Source organism: Lissotriton helveticus, chromosome 9 (genome assembly GCF_964261635.1).
Source record: "Lissotriton helveticus chromosome 9, aLisHel1.1, whole genome shotgun sequence".
Classification (NCBI taxonomy): domain Eukaryota; kingdom Metazoa; phylum Chordata; class Amphibia; order Caudata; family Salamandridae; genus Lissotriton; species Lissotriton helveticus.
In genome coordinates this window covers 1096630237-1096651876 of record NC_136070.1, presented here as the reverse complement: position 1 = coordinate 1096651876, position 21640 = coordinate 1096630237, and the positions used below count along the sequence as shown (strand labels likewise).

At 47.1% G+C, this 21640-nt stretch overlaps 1 protein-coding gene across 5 annotated transcripts in view; it reads left to right on the top strand.

Annotated features, from left to right (window-relative positions):
* The window catches only part of FAM3D (FAM3 metabolism regulating signaling molecule D), a 417220-nt gene that overhangs the window by 305797 nt on the left and 89783 nt on the right, over window positions 1–21640 (top strand). The gene's annotated exons all lie outside the window — the stretch shown is intronic.

The window sequence follows — 21640 nt, the reverse complement described above, 5'->3', positions numbered from 1 at the left end:
TTTAAAGAACAGAGTCTGGTCCTCTCTCCCTTTACCGGTTGTGGCTTCGGGCTGCCCACGGGTGTCTGATTTCCAACCCAGCTGGACGACCAACCTCGTAAAGGGCTGCATACAGGGGACTGTGCCAGTGTCCTTCAATAGCCCACATCAACCTTCGTCCTCGGACCTTCGACACCTGCCTCTCCTCCCTACATGCAGACTGCTTAGCCAGCTGGTGGGATCCTCGCCAGGCCCACTGAGTGGTTGTGTGCCTTCCTTACGTCCGTAGTGCTGGAGATGCCTTCAGGAAAGTCAACCTACCAACTGCTCTTCACGGAGGCTGTCCCGTCCTGTGACTTCCCCTGCCTTGGCTGCCCTACCACCAGACCCCACGATGGACCACATTCTGCAAGAAATCACCGCAGTGGATAATCGCTTTGAGGGCATGGGCGCCAAGATAGCCGACCTTGCAGTGGAGTTAAGGTTTATCCGGGCCGACATTGCCGGTTTCAGTGATAGGGTGGAAGGGTGTAGCACTGCCTGTTGACCGTAGAGGAGCAGCTTAACTGGCTCCCAGGTCGGGACTCTGAACTCTGGCATTTCCGTAACAAGCTCGCTGACCGAGGTTCAGCTTACGCGTTCCTCAATAAGTCAAGCGTCACTTGTAAACTTGTAAACTTGGGGATTTATAGAGCGCAGTTGTTGCCCATGGGCGTCCAAGCGCTAGGGAAAACGTAGACCTACAGTGCACATGGAGAGGAGAGAAAGATAGCGGAGTTTAGCAAACAGATGCGAAGAGATGAGTCTTCAGTTGTTTGCGGAAAGTATTAAGGTTCTGGATGGCTCTAAGATGCAGTGGTAGGGCATTCCAAGCCTTCGCTGCGTTGTACATGAACGTTCTTCCGCCTGTTCTGGATCTCTTTATTCTTGGGACGACTGCCAAGAAGGTCTGGCTAGAGCGGAGATTCCGTTTCGGGATGTACTGACAGATCAGGTTACGGGTGATGATAGGACCCATGTTCCAGAAGGCTTGGTGGGCTATACATAGCGCCTTGAATAGAACCCTTTGTCGGACCGGTAACCAATGAAGGCTTATTAAGCCGGTCCTAACTGAGTGTCTGTGAGGGATTTTAAGTAAAAGGCGAGCAGCGCTGTTCTGAACAGTTTGCAGCCTACGAAGGGTATATTCAGGTGCACCCAGGTAGAGTGCGTTGTTAAAATCGAGCCGGGAGTGGATGAGTCCTTGGATGGCTGCCTGTTTGGCTTCCAGGGGGAGGATGGGGAAGATTTTGTTTAATACCCTCAGAATGGAAAAGCAATTAGCTGAAAGCTTAGTGGCTTGAGTATTGAAGGAGAGTGTGCTGTCCAGCCATACCCCAAGACTTTTGATTGCGTTTTTAGGGGTTGGCGGCGGACCTAGGCTGGGGGGCCAAAGGGGAAGGGGGAGTGCCGGTTCTGAGGGTCCTAGGAGCATTAGCTCGGTTTTGTCTCCGTTCAGTTTCAGGGCTGATGCCGTCATCCAGCTCCTCACTTCCTCTAGGCATTCTCTGAGCCCGCCTGGCGCTGTTCGGGATGACTCTTGCGCCAGTGAGACCACCAGTTGTGTGTCGTCCGCATATGAGATGATTTTAACTCCAAAAGGGCGGACGACACTGGCCAGTGGCCTCATGTATAGGTTGAACAAGGCGGGCTCAGAGAGGAGCCCTGAGGAACTCCACAATTTAGGGGTCTACTGGAGGAAGCTGAGTCGCCGTCAAAAACCCTGAAAGACCTGTACCTCAGAAAGGACTCAAACCAGGCCCAGGCTCCATCCATGATCCCCACACTAGACAGGCGGCTTAGTAAGGTGTCATGACACACAGTGTCGAAAGCCGCGCTTAGATCAAGGAGGATCACTGCCACTGATCCTCCCTGATCCAAGATTTTTCTCGCTTCCTCTACGACCATGAGAAGGGCGGTCTCTGTCCCGTGCTTGGGTCTGAAACCCGTCTGAGTGGGATCCAGTATATGGTGATCCTCTAAATAGGACACCAGCTGTTGGTTCACATATTTCTCCAAAACCTTGCTCAGCCATGGGAGAAGAGAAATAGGACGATAGTTCGCCAGATCAGACGGGTCCAAATTGGGTTTTTTGATCAGAGACCTGACCATGGCCTGTTTCCACTCGGGTGGGACAGTGCCGGAGGAGATGGAGGAGTTTAGAACCTCTCTGATGACGGGCAAGGTAGTGTGGGATGCTGCCATTAAGATGTCAGGAGGGGCAGGATCGGACGGGGAACCTGATTTAACACTGAGGGCCAGTGATTCTAAAGTGGAGAGATCTAACGGGGGGAAATGAGTTAGTTTGTGGGGGGTAAGGGGAGGCGGCGGGCTGGAGGGGTAGTTAGGTTGGGTAGGCGGGTCGGCGTTTAGAGGAGAAAAAGCTGAATAGATTTTGTTTATTTTCTGGTAGAAGAAATCGGCGATGTCATCACACTGGGTGACCGATTTCTCGACATACACTGCTGGGGCTGGGTTAGTTAGCTTTTTAACCTTTTCAGCGCGACCGCGATTCCCCCTCCGGTGCTGGGCCCTAATAAAAACGGGCGTGGTCATGACGGAACGGTTCCGTCATGAGCACAGCTCAACCGTAGCTCATGACGGAACCGTTCCGTCATGAGCATCGAAGGGGTTAATGATTTGAAAGATCTCTTTAGGTTTAGATCTAGCATTCAGGATATTTTCGGCGAAGAACGTCGATTGTGCTGTTTTTATTTGGGATTTGTACTCGTTGAAAGTTTCACGGTACCGAATTTTGTTATCCACTGATTTGTCTAAGCGCCAGCGTCTTTCCGCTCTTCTACAGAGACGCTTTTTTTCTCTGAGGGATTGGGTGTACCACGGGGCGCTTTTCTGAGGCCGCTTCAGTACAGTCTTGCTCATTGGGAGCGTGCAGTCAAGAGTTTGGGAGATCCAGTTGGTATATGCCTGGTTTGCTAAGGCGGGATCATCCTGTCACGACAAAGGGGTATGCAGTTATTTTCAAGAGATATAAGGGAGACAGGTCGGTAGTGAGCTGAGGAATCAACAAGGTGGGAGTCTGATTGCTCAGCAGCAAGAGCCCTCACACACGCAGAATGGTGTCATGCTTCATCATAGGAAATGCTCCTCGTTGGGCAGGCACTGCAATGCCCAACGGGCACCCACAAGGGGGCTCTTTGCTGGAGAACTTTTATTTTTGCCCATGTCTCTGCTCAACAGGGATATATTGGCTGGGGTTCTGGTGGAACAACGATTGAGGTTGTTATCCCAAGACTGATCCATCACTCCCAGGAGGGGTTTGTTCCTGAGCACTCATCACAGTACCACCTCCGTACCCTGGCCCATGCAGTGTGATCCTCCAAGGTCCTGCCCCAGAATGCCATGGCCCTTTCCCTGGACAGTGAGAAAGCATCTAACATGATTCAGTGGAGCTACCTCTTTAAGATGCTCCAGGTGTTTGGTCTCAGAGGGGATTTTAAAACCAAAGTCCAGTGACTTTATGACTCCCTCACTGCTCTGGTCAATTGAAGGGGTTTTCTCTCGGACTCTTTCCCCATCTGCAGGGCGACCTTGCAGGGCTGGCCCTTACTGCCCTTCTCTACCTACTGGTAGTGGAGCCCTTGGTCGTGTTGCTCCACTAGTCACCACAGTTAGTGGGCATCCCTACCCCTGAGGGGTTGCTGCCCTTTATCTCTATGTAGACAACATCTTGCTCATCCTCTCGAATCGCCCCCATTCGCTCCCGGCTCTATTGCACATTATCTCCAATTGCACTGCACTCTGGGGATACAAGATCAACTGGGGCAAGAGTGAGGCCCTGACGATTTCGCGGGTGACCACCCAAGCAGCCGTATCCGCCTAACCATTTCAATGGGAGCCCTCACGTCTCAAATACCTTGGGATCTACATCAGCCATGGTCTGGACCGCATGGTGGCAGACAACCTGCAACTGGCACTCACAAAATTGGACTACGATAAGTGGTTCCACCTCAGTATCTCGCTATGGGGAAGGGTGAAGGTGGTCAAGATAGTGACTTAGCTGAGATTCACCTACATTTTGGGCACACTTCCCTTGCTCATGTCTCTTTGACTGCTGCAGTCAGTGGATAAGGGCATTATGTCCTTCTTCTGGGGGTCATACCACCCATGCTAGCCAGTAGCAGACTCATAGCACACCGCTTGTGTGGCGGACTAGGCCCCCCCTCAGTTGAGCATTATGCCCTAGCCTTGCACTTAGCGCAACTTGCCTACATGTTCCCCAGACCCCATACCCCCTGCTGTGGGACACGAATGAACCCAAAAATACTGGAGTGCCTACGGGCCTGTACCCCATCTCCCGGTATGATGCTTCCACCCCAGCTCGAGAAATCCAATGCTCCAACCTATGGCCAAATACTGGGTGCGGGCACACTAACATTTCTCAGTGGATGCTTGCCTTCATGATGAGGTTCCCTTGTGGGGCAATGCCAGCCTCTTCATCGGTGGTAAGGTGCTTGATTAGGGTGCCCTGTGCAATACAGGGATTCTTACCCTCCATCATGTGCTTGCTCAGGGGTTATCAAGTCCTTTGAGGCACTACATAAAGAGTTCGGTGTCCCGCCCCGTCAATACTGGAGGTACCTCCAGCTGAGTCACTGTCTTGCTTACTGCCTAGGCCCTCAGCCATGGAGCCTCCCGCCCTCCATAGTGTTTTGCTACCTAAAGGTGTGGAAACATTTCCTGGGGTGATGTCCAGCTTTTACAGACTCCTGATCTGTCATTTGTATTCCCCACCCCTGTTGGACAGTCTGTGCACCAAGTGGCAGGCTCGCCTCCAGGTAGAGTATGAATCGGAGCACTGGGCGGAACTATTGGAGGCGCGGAGCCAGGGAAGCCCGGCTGAAGTTTTGCCTTTCTGAATTGCTCCATGACTGACACTGGATCCTGGTGGAGTCTAAGGCAGCATTGCTGCTGCTCCACACCAACTACTGGCACTCTGACGATGTACGCTACAACATGGTTCACATCCTATGTGACTTCCCCACTGTCTGGCTCTTTTGGACGACCTTCTGCTGATTCCAATGCTGCTAGCTCGACCCCTGATCCATGATTTCACGGATTCCCCACCCTTGTCCTGACACAAATGCTGGTTGCTCCAAACCGAACTTGCAATGACGAAGTGTGTTCTTCTGCATTGGGGCTCTCCCCTCCCACGCATGAAGAATGGTTCTCGGTTATGTAGCAGACGGCCTTGTATAAGCTAGTCATTTTTAATCCACAAGACAAGGCGGAGACCTTCCTCTGAACCTGGACACCCTTCCTGCAGGAAGGAGGGTGCTGAGCGCTCTGCACTGTTTCTGCGTTAAATGGGCCTTCTGGGTCATTGTGGTCCCACGATCATTGGTCCTTCCCCACTGGCTGTTTCATGGGTTACTGCCCTCATTGCGGGCCTACCTCTGGACCCCCCCACCTCTTTGAACTGCCTCCTCATCCTCTCCTCCAACTTACCCTCCCTCTTCTGATATCCCTCTTTCCTCCTCCCTTTCCCTCACTCGACCTTCTCTCCTTCCTCTCTCCTTCCTCCCTATTTTATCTCTTGCTCTTCTCTTCTTCGCCCTCTCCTCTCGTCCCTGCCCCTTTCTCTCCCCTTACTGGGGGGGCCTCTCCTCCCCCTTTCCCTCGATTTTTTTCTCCCCTCCGTCCCCACGAGATCGCCCCCTCCCACCGTCCTCCTCTTGTCCTCGGTTTGCCAGCTTGTCATCGGATGATCCTGTGGTGCTGTGTCCTACTTATGTACTATGTGTGCCCATGTATTTACTGGTTTCTGCGGGTTTCCCCTACACTGTACTGACTGGTGTGCCCTGTTGCTGTATTCCCTGATAAACCTGAATAAAAAATGTTTTAAAAAGAGTGTCCTTAAAAAAAATACTATAGGGTAAAACGCAATTTATAAACATAGTTTCACACTTAAGTAAAACACAACAAAATAATGTATGGGGGCACAAACTAATTCTAGATTCACGGAAGCAGGCATAGTGTAATTTTGCCTTTGTAAATATGATTTGGTCACATGGCTATTTGCCTCCATGGTAGAAGTTCTAGTTGAACAAATCTGCTAGTTTGTGGACGGCATTCAGTTTTTTGCAGATGATTTCCCGCCCCGTATATGCTTATAGAGTACTCCTTTCATGATACAAATTAAATGTTCATGCATTCGATGTGGGAATGTGGAGGTGACCCTCCAAAATGGTGTGAGCGACGGAATTATCTGCTGAGCAAAAACTGTACCTTGTAGAGAAACATGAACGTTTCAAAGTGCAAATGCATGTTCCTGATCGATTTTAACATGCGAAAATGTGCACCTCTATTTTTCCCTGTCCTTAAATGTTTACATATTTAGGGACTCATGGCCTTATGTGACAGATGTAATTCAATTGAACATTCCTGCTTTTCTTATTGGATTTAAAATAGTAAGATATGTGCAAACATAGTTGTAAAAAGCTCCAAATGGAGCATTTTCGACTTTACATCGGGGCCATTTGGGAATAGAGCAACAATCTTTATTAGCGCAGAAGAGGTCTAAACGCAGCCTACGCTAAACCACTTATTTCCAAAACTGGGGGTTATAATAATAATATATATCCACATTTGTAAAGCTCACAATCACCCGTAAGGGTCTCTAGGCGCTGGGGGCCGTCGGGAAGATTAAGCAAGCTATTGCCCAGAGTCACATGGTGCTGGGCTAACCTTCCGCCGGAGCCGGGGATCAAACCCTGATCCCCAGATTCCAGTGTCAGTCGCCCTGGCCGCGGCGCCACAACTCTCCACTCGGAATTGTGTTATTTTGTTTTTTAATTGATCATATATATTTGTTGTTCATTGGTGCAATACGAGATCCCTTTAAGAGTTGCATGGCCATTATTGCCCGAACCATTTACGTATATACAGTATACTCACTTCCTTTGTTTTGAAATAATCTTTGATTCATCAGGTTCTATTTACTACACTCTAATACCTTCTGAGGGAAAAAATACAAATTGCTTTATTTAAGTAGAGAAATGTGTTCGCCCCTTCCTTTTTATTGTTCTGAATTCATGAAATATATTGCAAGCAGTTCACTCAACCTTAAATAAATGATACCCCGAGAGTCGATCGTTTATTTTCCGGTTTCACAGGAATATTTACCACCCTGAGTAAAATATGTAACTGTACAAGATGCCATTGAACAGAGTAAATCTAAAGTCGCACAGATATATGACTGCATTTCTAATATTTTATTAGGCATTAACATTCTGCAGAAATAATTCTCGTTGTTTGCTCAGAAATCGTTTGTGAGCTTCCCCACAATTTCTTTGCAAAAGAGTTAATTCTTTTTGAATTCTCAAGTAAAGAAATATATACTCATTTACATCTTCAACTCTGCTTAGATTAATGGATATGCCAGAAGCAATGAAAGGTATAAAATATTATGAATTGTGTATGAAACCAATTGCAACCAAAGTAAAAAAAAGTACATTCTAAGATTTTGCCTATGATATATTTTAGACTATTTAAAGCAGAAGTTATACCTTATTAGTTTTTTAAATACTGAGCCCGCTCTGCACCTATTCAGAATATGCTGTTGCTTTAACATCAAATACCTTGAAAAACAAGAGACTCTTGGCAAAACAGGAACAGTTCGTTTAATTGAACAATGCGGCTGAGAGCACGGTCACAAGCACATTGTCTGAGGACAGTCTCAATTTATAATCCATCTAACATAGACTTTAATAAAGTTAATTGAAAGCAATAAATTGTTTCCAGCAATAGTTTTTTGGTAAGGAATGTTTACCCCTGGGTTAGGAGCAATAAGTTAAGGTATTTGATGGGGAATACAGGTGTGCCTTGACTTTGCGTGGACACAGTGTTGCCAGTGGGCAACATGTCCTGCTCTGGGGCATGCATGTCTCTTTGTAAATGGTGCAGTGCTTGGATGGCAGGAGTCAATGTCCCATTATCCAGGGGTATACATCCTTTACAACGCAACTTTTACCATGCAGTGCCTTTACGACGCAACTTTTACAACGCAAACTATTACAACGCATTGCGCTGGGGGGCGCTCTAGGATAGAGAATAGGTTTAATGTACTATCCAACACCTTCCCTACTATCCACGGGGACTGGAGTTGGAATAGTAAATTAAACTATTCACTATCCAGCGCCTAAAAGCACTATGCGTTGTAAAGGTATGCGTTGTAAAACTTGCGATGTAAAGGTAGGAGTTGTAAAAGTATGCGTTGTAACGTCATACATCCTTATCCAGGTCATTCCAGGATAAACGTGCAGCAGGACACACCAATCTTGGCACACACTCATCCCTTCATCGTGGTTGTTCACTCTAAAACATACCAATGCTGCTTCATTATAAGTAGTCACAAAACAATGGGGTAACACAAAATACCCCGAAGGACCTGGGTTACTTATGATACAGACAAGCAATGGTGCGATCGGAAAAAGCAACAAGAGGTATAGAAGAACTGAATATATCAAAAGATCTCCTACCACTGTATGGAAAAGAAGACAGTCTCGTAGATTCGATACAGTTACAACGCTAGGGCAGCAGGCACGATTTCAAACATAGAAGATTAAGACACCTACACATAATTGTATTTCTAAAAGTTTAGTTACATATAAGCCAGTCTCAAACAAAATTCTTATTTACACATAATATCGAAAACTCTTATCTCCACAAATGGATAAAGTGGTAAAGATGAGTGATCAGAGAAGGCGCTCATGTGGACAAGGAGTAGAAAAAGGAAAAGATAAAAGGGGTGGATCCTTTAGACCTTTTTCACAAATCATATTATTGTACATGGAAGCCTGTCCGGTATACAATTTCTAATAACATATATTGCACCTAGACGTTCTCCATTTGTTAAGTTATTATTGCCACTCTGCACAGATATCAAAGCGATCCATGTTTAATGAAAGAGCACCAACGTTTAAACCCAACCCATGGGGAGGGAAAGGGGCCACTGAATGCCTCAAATGCGAGTCTTCATCAGGACTAGGAAAGTGAAGGAGCAACCTGGATGCCAAAGTCATCTAACTGAGAAAATAGACCTGGATAATTCCATGACGCAGAAGGGTCCAAAGGCTCCACTCTGATGGGTGAACAATCTCCACTTTAATATGTGGTCGTAACAGTGACCATAATGGGGAGAACACAAGCCTTCAAATTCATCTTAGACACGTGGTCCAGCCTAATTTCCACTCAACTGACTATGGCTAGGAAAAGATCCACAACTGGAGTATGGGGTACACAAAATGGAGTTAATCACACTGGCCCTGCAGCGGCTAAAGCTAATGCATCCTTTCTCAAACAAAGTTGATATGAGGCAGATTACTCTCAGTTCTTCATTGATTGAATTAAGGCTGAGCTCAGTGCTGTTCATTATTTTAAGCTTTTCCTATCTAGTGATTTAAAGCCAGCAGGCATTAGCTTTCATCTGCGCGGTGAAGAAGGGCGTGGACCCTCCTGCAGATACTTGTGACTTCGGGAACAGTCTACATTCTTATGGAATGTCCCTGTACTGAGCCCAGCTAAGATAATCCGCAGTTCTTTTTACGTGTGCCTGAAGCAGCCAGGTTGTCTTCTTGTTTAGCAACTGATGGTACAAGTCCAATAGTTCTTCTCCGGTAATGAACAGGGTAGGGGTGTGTATGGTGACGAGAGAGCAAAGTCTGCACCATCTGAAGACAAACTGAGTGTCAACAAACTCGCCACACTGCCAGTACATACCCATCAGCATGGAGGAGCCACCTTCAACAGCGGCCCATGCAGGTAAGAGAGGTGGCGCCGGGTGGGGGTATATTAACAGAAAACGATGAAGGAAAATGAGTTACTTATTTAATTTTCCCTTGTGATCTTCTGTCGAATCCCCCCCCCTGCAAACCGGCTCCACTGCCCCACTGCTCTTACCTGCACAGGCCGCTGCTGGCCCAATTGTATATCCAGAAGGTGCATCGCTGCGCCACTGTTTTCATTCATACCCAGTGGAAGCGTTCCTTTACCTCTGAAACTTAAGGAATACAGTGTAAGTTTCAATACAATTCACGGTGGCCCCTTCCCTTCTAGCCAAGTGTACCTACTCAACTTGGTGCCCCAGATTTCCTGACATGGGGTGTCTATGCTTTTGTTCAACTCTCCCCAATGAGTCTAATTTCCCTTCGTATCATTGAGGTGGATGGACCTGCACAGGATCTGCATGTCGGCGGTCCACTTGTTGTTAAAGAAGGATGGCTAGGATATGCTAAGGACCACCCTTGGACCACAAACGGAGGCAGGAGTTGATATGTTTGCGCATTTTGCTACCTCTAAGAATCTCTTCTCTGGGAAGTCTCAAGGCCAAATAGTATCCTCCCCTATGGCGCCCTTCCTACGCATCCTGTCTAGCTCAGTTTGAATATCGCTAAGCTCAGTGAAAAGGTATAAAGCCATTGTATTGATCTTGTATTGGGTGAGATTCACTACTATTATGTGGTGTTCTACCTTGTTAGACTGGATTTTGGCCCAGATTCTGTATAGATATAAGTGGAGAAGGCATTTAAGTTTTTAAGGGGCTGCATTTTCGGACAAGTAAATTCTATCTGTGCCTGCTGCATGTGGTATCAGCAAACAGACATAACACAACCTGGATAATGTCTTAGAGCCCACAGCGGCAATGTGCTGATACGTTTTGTGTAAAATGGCGCTTTGTAGTGCATGTGGAATGCTAGTGTTTGGGTTGGTGTAATTAGAAGTGACATGGGAGAGATCCATTTGGCCAGGTGGCTCTTTGGCAGCAAATAGGTGCAGTAGCACCTAAACTAGACAGAGGGTACATAGAAGTGCAATAATACATAACTTGTGATTGAATATTGCAGATCTATAATATGGATCTAGGAGAGATGTCTGTGGTACTCTAGTTATTGGGTGTTTTTCAGTGGCGTACCAAAGGGAGGGTGGGGGTCGTGGGCCGCCCGAGCAGCACGAGTTTAGGGGGCAGTGGCCTTCCCCGCGCTCTTACCTGCAGAGGTCAAGGGACGGCCACCTCAGGAATCGCCAGCACCCCTCTGCTCTCATATACAGCCGCCATGGGGCGGCTGCCGCAGGGACCGCCATGGGCGGCATAATGGTGGTTACATTGGAGACCTGTTGGTTAAGACCTTGGTTCAATTTTTATTCCAGAAAAACATTGCATGTTCACCCTTGCTAATGAGCGTTTCTTCGGGGTCCTGTATTTCCCTCAGGGGTGTGTTCTCCACACTCCATTTACTCAATTTCTATTTTGTTGTGGGGTACCCGATGTTGGCCCTGGTTGCAGTGACATCTTTTTGATGGTTAAAAGCTAAAAGGTGGCTTTTGGGTAATCAGGCGAATTAATCTATTTATTGAGTGCGTGTACTTAACTGGGTGCTTGGATTAGTGTTTTATTGAGTGCACTTGTGATTATAGGCATGGATCTATCAGTTTTTATCTATGGTTGTATGGGTGTTGCCAGTTTCCCGGGACCCTGTCTCTCCAGATGTGTGCCTGGGAGCATCATCGGTGTGGGTAAATTTCAACCTACTTGTCTGAGGAACTGTACGAGGAGGGGGGTTGTCGCTGTTGAGTGTTGTTGGTGGTTTTAACATGCCCTGAGATCGGGTGTGTCTCAGCTTGTGGCATGCAACGTGCCCCTCCCTGTGGAGCAAGATATCTTGGATCCACCCTTTTTTCTAGAGGCTTCTCTTTTTCGGCTGACTTTGGGCTACTTTTGTTGGGATTTGGGCATTTCCCTAGTTCTCGCATGATCTTCTATTTTACAGGCGAGGGTGTCTGAAAGTAATTTTGTAGCTCCCATGTACCCCTGATCATTGTCTTGTGGTGTACGAGGTCGGGAATTACTGCTTCTCCAAATGGTGTATGTGAGGCCTGGTGTCCTGGTCAATTGCTGGGCCTGATATGGGCATGGGCGTAAAATCCGTTCCGTTCGCTGAATTTGCGGATTTTCTGCAATTTCGCGGTCCGCGAATCTCGCGAAATTGCAGAAAAATCCGCGAAATCGCATACGGGACGGATTTTCAAAAACTGAAGTACATGAAGCACTTACAGGGTTACGGCAGGTGCCCAAGTTGAAGCTAATTTCTTTGTAACCATTTACAAAATGGTTACAAAGAAATTACCTTCAACTTGGGCACCTGCTGTAACCCTGTAAGCGCTTCCTGAGCGGCGCCTCCAGAGTTGTTGCCTACTTGCAACTATTCTCTGACCCTGCTCTGACCCTCGAAGCAGGGTCAGAGAATAGTTACAAGTATGGCACAATGCTCCAGGCTGTCAAAAAATTAAACCACAACAGGAAGCACTTACAGATAAGGAAGCAGGTGGCGGACTTGAAGCTCAAATTCAGTAACACATTACCCAGCCCCCAGTTGAGGCTGGGCAGGTGTGCTTTCTTGCCATAATCTACAGTGGTGAACCAGAGGGTGCTGTGATGAACCAGAAGGTGCAGTTGTGAACAAGAGGGTGCTGTGATGAACCAGAGGGTTTCAGTGGTGAACCAGAGGGTGGCAGTGGTGAACCAGAGGGTGCAGTGATGAACCAGAGGGTGGCAGTGATGAACCAGAGGGTGGCAGTGATGAACCAGAGGGTGACAATGATGAACCAGAGGGTGGCAGTGGTGAACCAGATGGTGGCAGTGATGAACCAGAGGGTGGCAGTGGTGAACCAGAGGGTGGCAGTGGTTAACCAGAGGCTGCAGTGGTGAACCAGAGGGTGGCAGTGATGAACCAGAGGGTGACAGTGATGAACCAGAGGGTGACAGTGATGAACCAGAGGGTGGCAGTGGTGAACCAGAGGGTGGCAGTGATGAACCAGAGGGTGGCAGTTGTGAACCAGAGGGTGGCAGTGATGAACCAGAGGGTGACAGTGATGAACCAGGGGTGACAGTGGTGAACCAGAGGGTGGCAGTGATGAACCAGAGGGTGGCAGTGGTGAAGAAGAGGGTGGCAGTGATGCCCCAGAGGGTGGCAGTGGTGAACCAGAGGGTGGCAGTGAAGAACCAGAGGGTGGCAGTGATGAACCAGATGGTGGCAGGGGTGAACCAGAGGGTGGCAGTGATGAACCAGAGGGTGCTGTGATGAACCAGAGGGCCCTCTCAGTGTGAAAATCATACATGCTCAATTGCCTGGGAGTCCTCTGGGTGTGAGCACACATTGTGCTAAGAGCCCCCCTGCCCCCAGTACATATATACCCGTACCGCACAGCACCATTATGTTCTTACACCATGAAGTCTGGTGCCTGGATGCTCCTGATCCGTGTATGTGGTACCACCGTCTGGTGCAGTCAAAATGTAAAGTCATAACTTGCTACACAGCACCAATAAACACGTGTCCCCCCTGGCACTGGTATGCGCATGTACCAGGCGTGGAGCACCCGCATGCCACTGCACCCTACTGCCCAGTGCCAGCATATGCCTGTACGGGGCAGTTTAGTACGAGATGGGACATTGTCCAGCAGCAGCAGCTGCTTGCGCCTGAACCCACTGAGCAGGATCAGAATGGCTCTGTACCAACACGCACAGCAGAGCTATCTTGGACATCTGAAGGATTCTGGGGTCCTGTGCCAAACGTATTTTTGCATTCATGAGTTTCCCAAGCACCATCCCCGTGTAGTTCCTGTGACTAGGAGGCTGCTTTCTCCTCATCTGCTGCTCTGCTCGGTCTCTGACTCTTTATAAACAAGAAGCATGTGAACTAGCATAGAAGCCCCGCCCGTTTGGCCCCGTCCACCACACACTAGCGGTATGAAACGTCTTCCCGCCCGTCCCCACTATAATAGTCAGCTCACTCAAGGGACCTCGGCGCCTTTTGGTGCGCTGGCAAAGTTACAGGCACACGTTGTTACATATTTGTGCAAATGGCACAAAAATCCGCGAACTCGCGGATTTTTTTTGCCATTTCGCACGAATTTGCGGACCACAAATTCGCAAATTTCGCCCATGCTTAGTTAGCGCATTCTGTGTTCTACTCACATCTGGAGCTGTGATGAACTTTATAGCCTCCCCTCTCCCTTGCACCACGTCTTCTCAGGCATGTTTGGATCTGCGATTCCTGGCATGTGGCTTGGGACTTCCATCTAGCGGGCGTGCTCCACTTGCTTGTTTTGGAGGAATATGGCACAGTGATCAGACTATGGATATTCAAACAAAACCCAAAGGAAAGAGCTGAAAACATTGCCAAGTTTATAAGAACGTGGGGAACTCAGGGCCAAGGCCAGGAACTCTCGCCGAACTTTGCCTAGTGGTGATGAATGGACCAGGACTACCTCGCAACTCCGTGAAATCTGACTAACCTGACAAACCTCTTAACTGATTCAGCGCTATGCGGACACCTCGTAATTTATTGACTTTTGTGCGTGTGCTGTGGAGATTGTGGGCTCTTCACTATCCCAGGGGGCCTCCATCTGGCCATACCTCTAGTTTTTGGGGCACTATTGGAACTACATGCCATACAGAAAACACGGGTCCCGGCCCATATGCCCATGAATGGGGACCTTTTGACTTGGGTATTGGAACCCGTCCAATTAACTTTTGATTCAGAGACCTTGGTGCCTGATTTTTAAGTAATTGGTATGGGAGCAACCCCGCCTCCTCATCAGACTTTCCTCCCCCTGGGGCGTGGTCAGTCAACCCAACCCTGGGGGATCAGCAGCAAAGTGGGGCCTCGACTTCCGTAGGCACCCTTAATGGTGGACTTTAGCGAAGTTACCTGATTGACACAACACAGACAGCAGCCCTGAATCCCCAGATGCAAGTAAAAGTTTGTTTTCTCATCATCGTCTCCTTCTTTTGGCTTTGGTACAGTTAATTCTTGGGATGTGGGTGAATGGGTGGCATTTTACTCTGGGGTTTTATCTGACTGCACATTTGGACTCTGTGTTTGTGTGAAGGCATTACCTCCCTGCCGAGGCTGTGGCCTCAGTACCTGTTGGGCTGAGTTCCCTGTCTGCATTTGCTGTTGCCATGTTTTTGTCCAACTAGCTGATCCCTTGTGTGGGGTGAGGCTGACTGGCTTCCATGTGGCTGATTGTAGGGTGTATTTGGATTTCCCTGGGCTTGGTTGTGTGGATTAGGATTTTGTGGTGGCTGACCCTGGCCATAGATCTCTGTTCATGGCATGCTTTTAACCAGCATTGGTCTTCCAAGTGGCCCATCCTGTGACAATAATAACATAGTAACATTCCCTAACATCTGGTTGCAGTGCACCTCCCTGGGCTCTGCCGCTATAGCTCGGTTGAAACCCTCTGGTGTTTTACAGTGGAGCCACCTTTAAAACTGGTACCATTTGCACGTTCACAGCCAACACGGACCCCTCAAGGGTGGTCTTTTTCAATTTAAGTTGGGCCAATTTAGTGGTGTCTCACTGGGCTTGCTCTTGTTTTCCTCCATTCGTCCCTGGTTTCTTTTTGTGGTAATGCTAGATATGGACTTGTATCTCCCACCAGGGCATGGTGTCTAATCCAACCACTCTGTCCAATCCGCTTTGTATCTCGATTGGAAGCCCATTTTTGAGAATATTGTAAAAGAATGCAACTTGTGGGCCTCTGTCAGTCCACGGCTCTCCTGTCTTTTGTCCCCATCATTACCTCATTCTATACATAAAATCAGTTTCTGTCTCCGCCATTGGCCCTCCTCTGTCAGGGCAATCAGGGAACATCTCCCTCAGGATGTTCATATTCAGTGCCTCTATGAATTGAATGCGGCCCGTCATGCTCTGTGTTTGTCAGCATAATTGGTTGGATGTGAGCTCAGTCGCACACCATGTTTGTCTGCTCTCCGATGAGACTACTTATCAGACTTTTGATATCACCTATTGCTAGGTTTATATTCTCAAAGTATGAGATCCATTTCCCTGCTCCATCCAGCAATGGTGATAACTTTGTCTAACTTTGCGCCTATCTGGGGGATCGATCAGGAATTTCCTGATTGCACGTTTGTTTGCTGGCTACTTGCCACCCCACCTGTGATCTGTTAATCAGTGACCTCAGGCCTGAGTCTCAGGACCTGCCTAACTACATATTTCTGAGAGGCGGTTGACGTGAAGTCCACAACGGGTGAATTTGTCAATAAAGATGCAATATCATCTTTATACATGAATGTATCGTTATTCATATTGACATCTACTTTTTCGCATTGAGGAAGCTGTTGCTTGAATAGACTGCCTACTCGGGCAGCAGAAAGCAACAATGCCCCCTGGCATGGCGCGTGGTACCCTTTGCACTGATTTTTCCAGCATGGGACAAACTCCCACTCCTAAAAATCAGCATGAGCAGTGCACATTAGCAGACCCTGCTGCTGGCGGAACTCCACGGAGTGCGGTGGATATTTTCTGGAATTTCACGTAGTTCCATAGAGTAAAACTTCACCCAGACCTAGTGATAGCATAGCAGAGGTAATTCTACCTCCCCCAGATTTAGCACATCCTACACAAACTTGAGATTTTTTTTCTTATCATCCAGGTACATATCAAATCATACTTGGTATATGTCTGGGCAAGGAAGTGTAAGGAATACTTTTTATATATACCTAATGGTAATTGTTTATGGCCACAGTTTGCTCAATAATATTTGCTTAGAATTATACACATTTATATTTGCATGTTTATCTTAATGTGCATATTTATAGTATATAGCAAGAATCTACCTTCAATAGACAGTTAAGCACTTTACATGCCATTAGGGTTGGTGTAATCTCTTCCTTATGCTTCACAGTTTGGCTTGTTCAGTCTAGCATATATGATTTGACGCAGAATGCTGCTGGAGTCTATTGCTGAGAGTCAGTTGAGAGAATGAGAGAAGGAGGCCGAGCAGGGAGTCTGCCAAATATTTTCATCTTCTCAGTATTTGTCACTAATTAATAAAAAACTATCTGTTCTTACTTCTTAAATATACCTCAGTACATGCAAGCAAAACCAGGGCCAGCTTTAGGGAGGTGCAATCGGTGCAGCTGCACCTGGTGCTGACCTTGGGGGGAGGGGACACTGTGTTTAGAAATAACAACCTGCTAAAGAGTTCCTTGTACACCCTGTAGTTTTCATGCTGCAATCACAATGTTAAGATAACTCTAGTGATTAGAGGATTAATATGCCTGCTGCAAGGAAAGCCTACCAGGCAGATAAATGAACAAGGTTTTCAATACCTCCAATTTTGGATTTAATAATTAAATAACCCCTGCCACTGGTCGTACGGACTATTGTTTGTCGGCAAGGAGAAATAAGAAGAAGCAATCATCTACATTAATTCAAGAGCATGTTAAATCATTATGGCTTTTAGTAAACCAATAAAGAGAATTTTGTTTGAGTTGAAGGGTTTTATTCTCAGTTCTATGAATATTTAATAATTAAGCATCAGCATTAGAAAGTAACATAATTTGATAATTGATATTTCAAAATAAAGTCAAATAGAATATTAGTCAAAATAACAGTAAATATCATTATAATGCAGCAAGCATATTCCATAAAGGAAGATCCCTAATCTAAATATTTTGGAATAAGGTAAAATGAAGTATCAGTTCAAATACTCAATAAAGAGTTCTGATGAGAGAATCAATGCACAAGCATAATGCTTTCGCATAATTCGCTGAAAAGTATTCTCAGCTATAACTCACCAGACATCAAAGAGTAACAGCTAAAATGAAAAAAAAATACAATGTAGGGAGCCGGAGATATACATTTTTGAAGATTTAGCACTAAATAGCACATAGAAACCTATATAGCCTATTGGGACATCAGGTTGCTCTAGTTGGGGACAAAATCAAAGTTTCAGGCAGACCGAGATGGAGCCCTGCATGGCTACCCCTTGCGGTAGGTCTCGGTCAAAGTTTTTACCTTCTGACTTAGAAACTTTTCTTGAGCTTTTCTTCCCGGGGTCCCTTGAAGCTCTGTCAGTCCGGATTCACTGAGATTTCGCAGGCTTGCCTTGTGACAAGCTCCCGGTCAAACTTGTGGAAGTCCAAACACCGGAGCTTTCCAGCAGGATGAACCAGGGATCCAGGCAGGCTCCCGGTTTAAGGTGATTAGCTTGACTCTCGGGTTTGGTCCTGGGCACCTCTCCTACGTTCTGACGTTGAACCTTTTACGGAGTTTTTTCTTCAGGGGTCCCTCGCTGGTCTTCACAGGGCCAGATTCGGTGAGGGTTTACTGGGGGGTTTCAGCTTACTCCCAGTCAAACTCTGGAAGTCAGACCTCTGGAGCTTTTCGGCGGAAGGAACCTGGACCGCTAGCCGGCTCAGGGTTGAGGGTCGACTGCTTGGCTGGTCAGGTCAAGTCGGTCAACTTCTGGAGCTTTTTTCTTAAGGTGCTCCAAACTTCTCCAACATCTTCCTGAAAAACCTTTGAGGGTCCCAAAGTGTCCAAAACTTACTCCAAAGGGCTGGAAGCTTCAAGATGGTCCTTGAAAGTTTGGGACTTTAATTCCCACTATCCACTTGGACAAAACACTTACAAATCCACTGGCAGTACTCCAGGCTGATGATTTTTGTTGGTGAGGTTTCAGGTGAGCTCCGTTAACCTGTAGCTTGCAAGGAGTCGACTCTTTAGTTTATTTGAATCAAGGTAGGTCCTCAGGGCTGTAGTTCCAGATTGTGCGGCAGGGCCCGGTTGGTGCAAATGAAACTTCCAGCATGAACTCTTCTTCTTCCTTAAGTTTCAAGCAACAAATCTGAGAGGCTCTGCTCTTCTCAGATACTGATTACAAGTTCTCTGGATCAAGTAGGAGGGTAGTCTTGTCCAGTGGGGTGCATGGCAAAACCCGAGGGTATGACCACAGCCTATAAAGTGTGGCATTATCTTATACCAGAGAGCACCATTTCTCCAAAGTTCATCATGGCTGATTTTCCAGCAGAGAGAAAAGAGCTGGCTAAACACACCTTCAGGGTGGTTAATCTCCATAGACCCCCCCATGCATCTGCTCATTCCTTCCTTAATCCTCTCATCTGGTGGGGTTCAAAGAGGAGAGGTGTAAATGAAACTGACCATTCCTGCCTGTTGTCTCTTTCTATTGAATAATATTGTTATTGACCCCTACCCCTGCTCTGTAATTCCTATTTAGCAGAACCCTGCCTTCCCAAAAGGGCTCTATAACCCCAGGGGCTACTTATCACCTCATCAAAGGAGCCTGGCTAATCCACTTAACTCTGACCAATCCGGAAGACCACTGGAAGGCTGAATTTTGGCATACAGACGTGAAAGTCTTATAACTTTTTGTCTGCATTGTAGGGTAAATTCAACAATACCATATTGTTGGATTTATCAGTATCATGCTAGGAAGTCCTTGAATTATATTTTTAGCCCCTCCTTGATATTAGGTATTATTTAATAACTTTGTGCGATGTTAACCTATGTGGCTGGAGTTTTGCAATGGGAGAAATGACTTAGGTAATTTTTCCAACACCAAGGCTTATAAAAACATCTTTCATAAGGACCCTGTTTATATCTACAGGGCTCCACGCCCCTGGAACACCTAGGGGAGACATATTGCAGATATTCACTCCACAGATCCTACAACAAAAGCCGATTTTGGTAAGCATTTAACCACAATGTTTGGACAGAAATGTGCAATTTCACTAAACCCAAGACATATAAAACTCATTTTATAGGAGCCCTCCTTATGAATACCTGCCCCCCACCCCTAGGACACCTAGGGGAGACCCTGGAGGAACCTAATATGCCCAAACATTGTAGTTTGTCAATGTTTAAGTGCCCCAAACACCAAAGTCGAGTTTGGGCACAATTTGCATTTTAAAAGCAGTCCTGCAACACAGGGCTGCTTTGAAACAGACCTCGGGCTTCAGCAGTGCACACATGTAGGAGCAGAAAGGGCTGCTGGTCTCTAAACTGCCATGCACTATTATATACTAAGGACTTAGAGGTAGTTTCACTCCCTCTGCCCTATTATGTACTACGGCCTGATAGGGTTGGTCATGCCAATCATAGGGGTACCCTAACCCATAGTTTACCCTAGTGTATGTAGGTGTTTCACTGTATTTTAAGTGTCATCAGCATAGCACTGGACCGGAAACAAGCTTACGGGGACCGGTTTCTGGCATTCCAGCCGTCTTCAGCCCGGCTTGCTTGAATCCAGTGGCAAAGTGAGCAAGGAACTCACGTCTGAGCATACCCTGCCACACTTATGGAGGCCAAAAGTGGTACAAAAGGGGGTAGTGATGGACGGAGCATCTGAATCAATCAAACACTCACACCCAGTCAAAAGATCTGGGTTTAATCCATCACATGGCTTGGCAGTTCGGGCTGGGCTTGACTGTTCCCAAGAGGCACAGGGTCAGGCTGATTTGCATTTGGCCATGTCTGAAATGGGGTGGCAGAGTGGGCTAAAGAACGGTGATGGATTAAACCCAGATCTGTTGACTGGGTGTGAGTGTTTGATTGATTCAGATGCTCCGTCCATCACCACCCCCTTTTGTACCGCTTTGTTCGCCATAAGTTGGCAGGGTATGCTCAGACGTGAGTCCCTTGCTCACTTTGCCACTGGATTCAAGCAAGCCTGGCTGAAGACGGCTGAAATGCCAGAAACCGGTCCTAGGAAGCTTGTTTCCGGTCCAGGGAAGGCATGGCTTGGCAGTTCGGGCTGGACTGTTCCCAAGAGGCACAGGGTCAGACTGATTTGCATATGGCCATGTCTGAAATGGGGTGGCAGAGTGGGCTAAAGAACGGTGATGGATTAAACCCAGATCTGTTGACTGGGTGTGAGTGTTTGATTGGTTCAGATGCCCCGTCCATCACCACCCCCTTTTGTACCGCTTTGTTCGCCATAAGTTGGCAGGGTATGCTCAGACGTGAGTCCCTTGCTTACTTTGCCACTGGATTCAAGCAAGCCTGGCTGAAGACGGCTGAAATGCCAGAAACCGGTCCTAGGAAGCTTGTTTCCGGTCCAGGGAAGGCATGGCTTGGCAGTTCGGGCTGGACTGTTCCCAAGAGGCACAGGGTCAGACTGATTTGCATATGGCCATGTCTGAAATGGGGTGGCAGAGTGGGCTAAAGAACGGTGATGGATTAAACCCAGATCTGTTGACTGGGTGTGAGTGTTTGATTGGTTCAGATGCTCCGTCCATCACCACCCCCTTTTGTACCGCTAGGCCTGGTTAGGCAGAGCCCAAGGTCAGTCAGAGTCAGTTACCACCAGTACCAGTCAGCAAAAAAAGTTGTGGGTGACCAGGGCATACAATGACTTTGCATCAAATAGCAACATGTTTTCTTTCATCTTCTTCATCCTCCAATAGGGTTTCAGTAAACTCCTGGGAATAGGTAAACTCCCAATCTTCGCACACTTGTACAATAGTCTTTACATGTTAGTCCTTAAAAAGTTACATAGTTCACATTATTCAGTCCAGACTGTTCTTCTGATGAATCATTCTTCCTGTTGTCTCCTCCTTTCCCTGTGAGAACCTCACTAGCAGTTGTTTAATAAAAAACACAAGTGTATATTCACTAGCTAAATTAGGGCTTCTGGAAAGTTCCATTTACAGCAAAAAGAGAAACATCCAATAGAAAATATCGATTCAACGTGAAAAACAGGTCTTTGAATGTTAACCTCTATGCTGCCAAGCCTTACCCTCCCACCATGCCACACCTTTTTTGGGCTATTT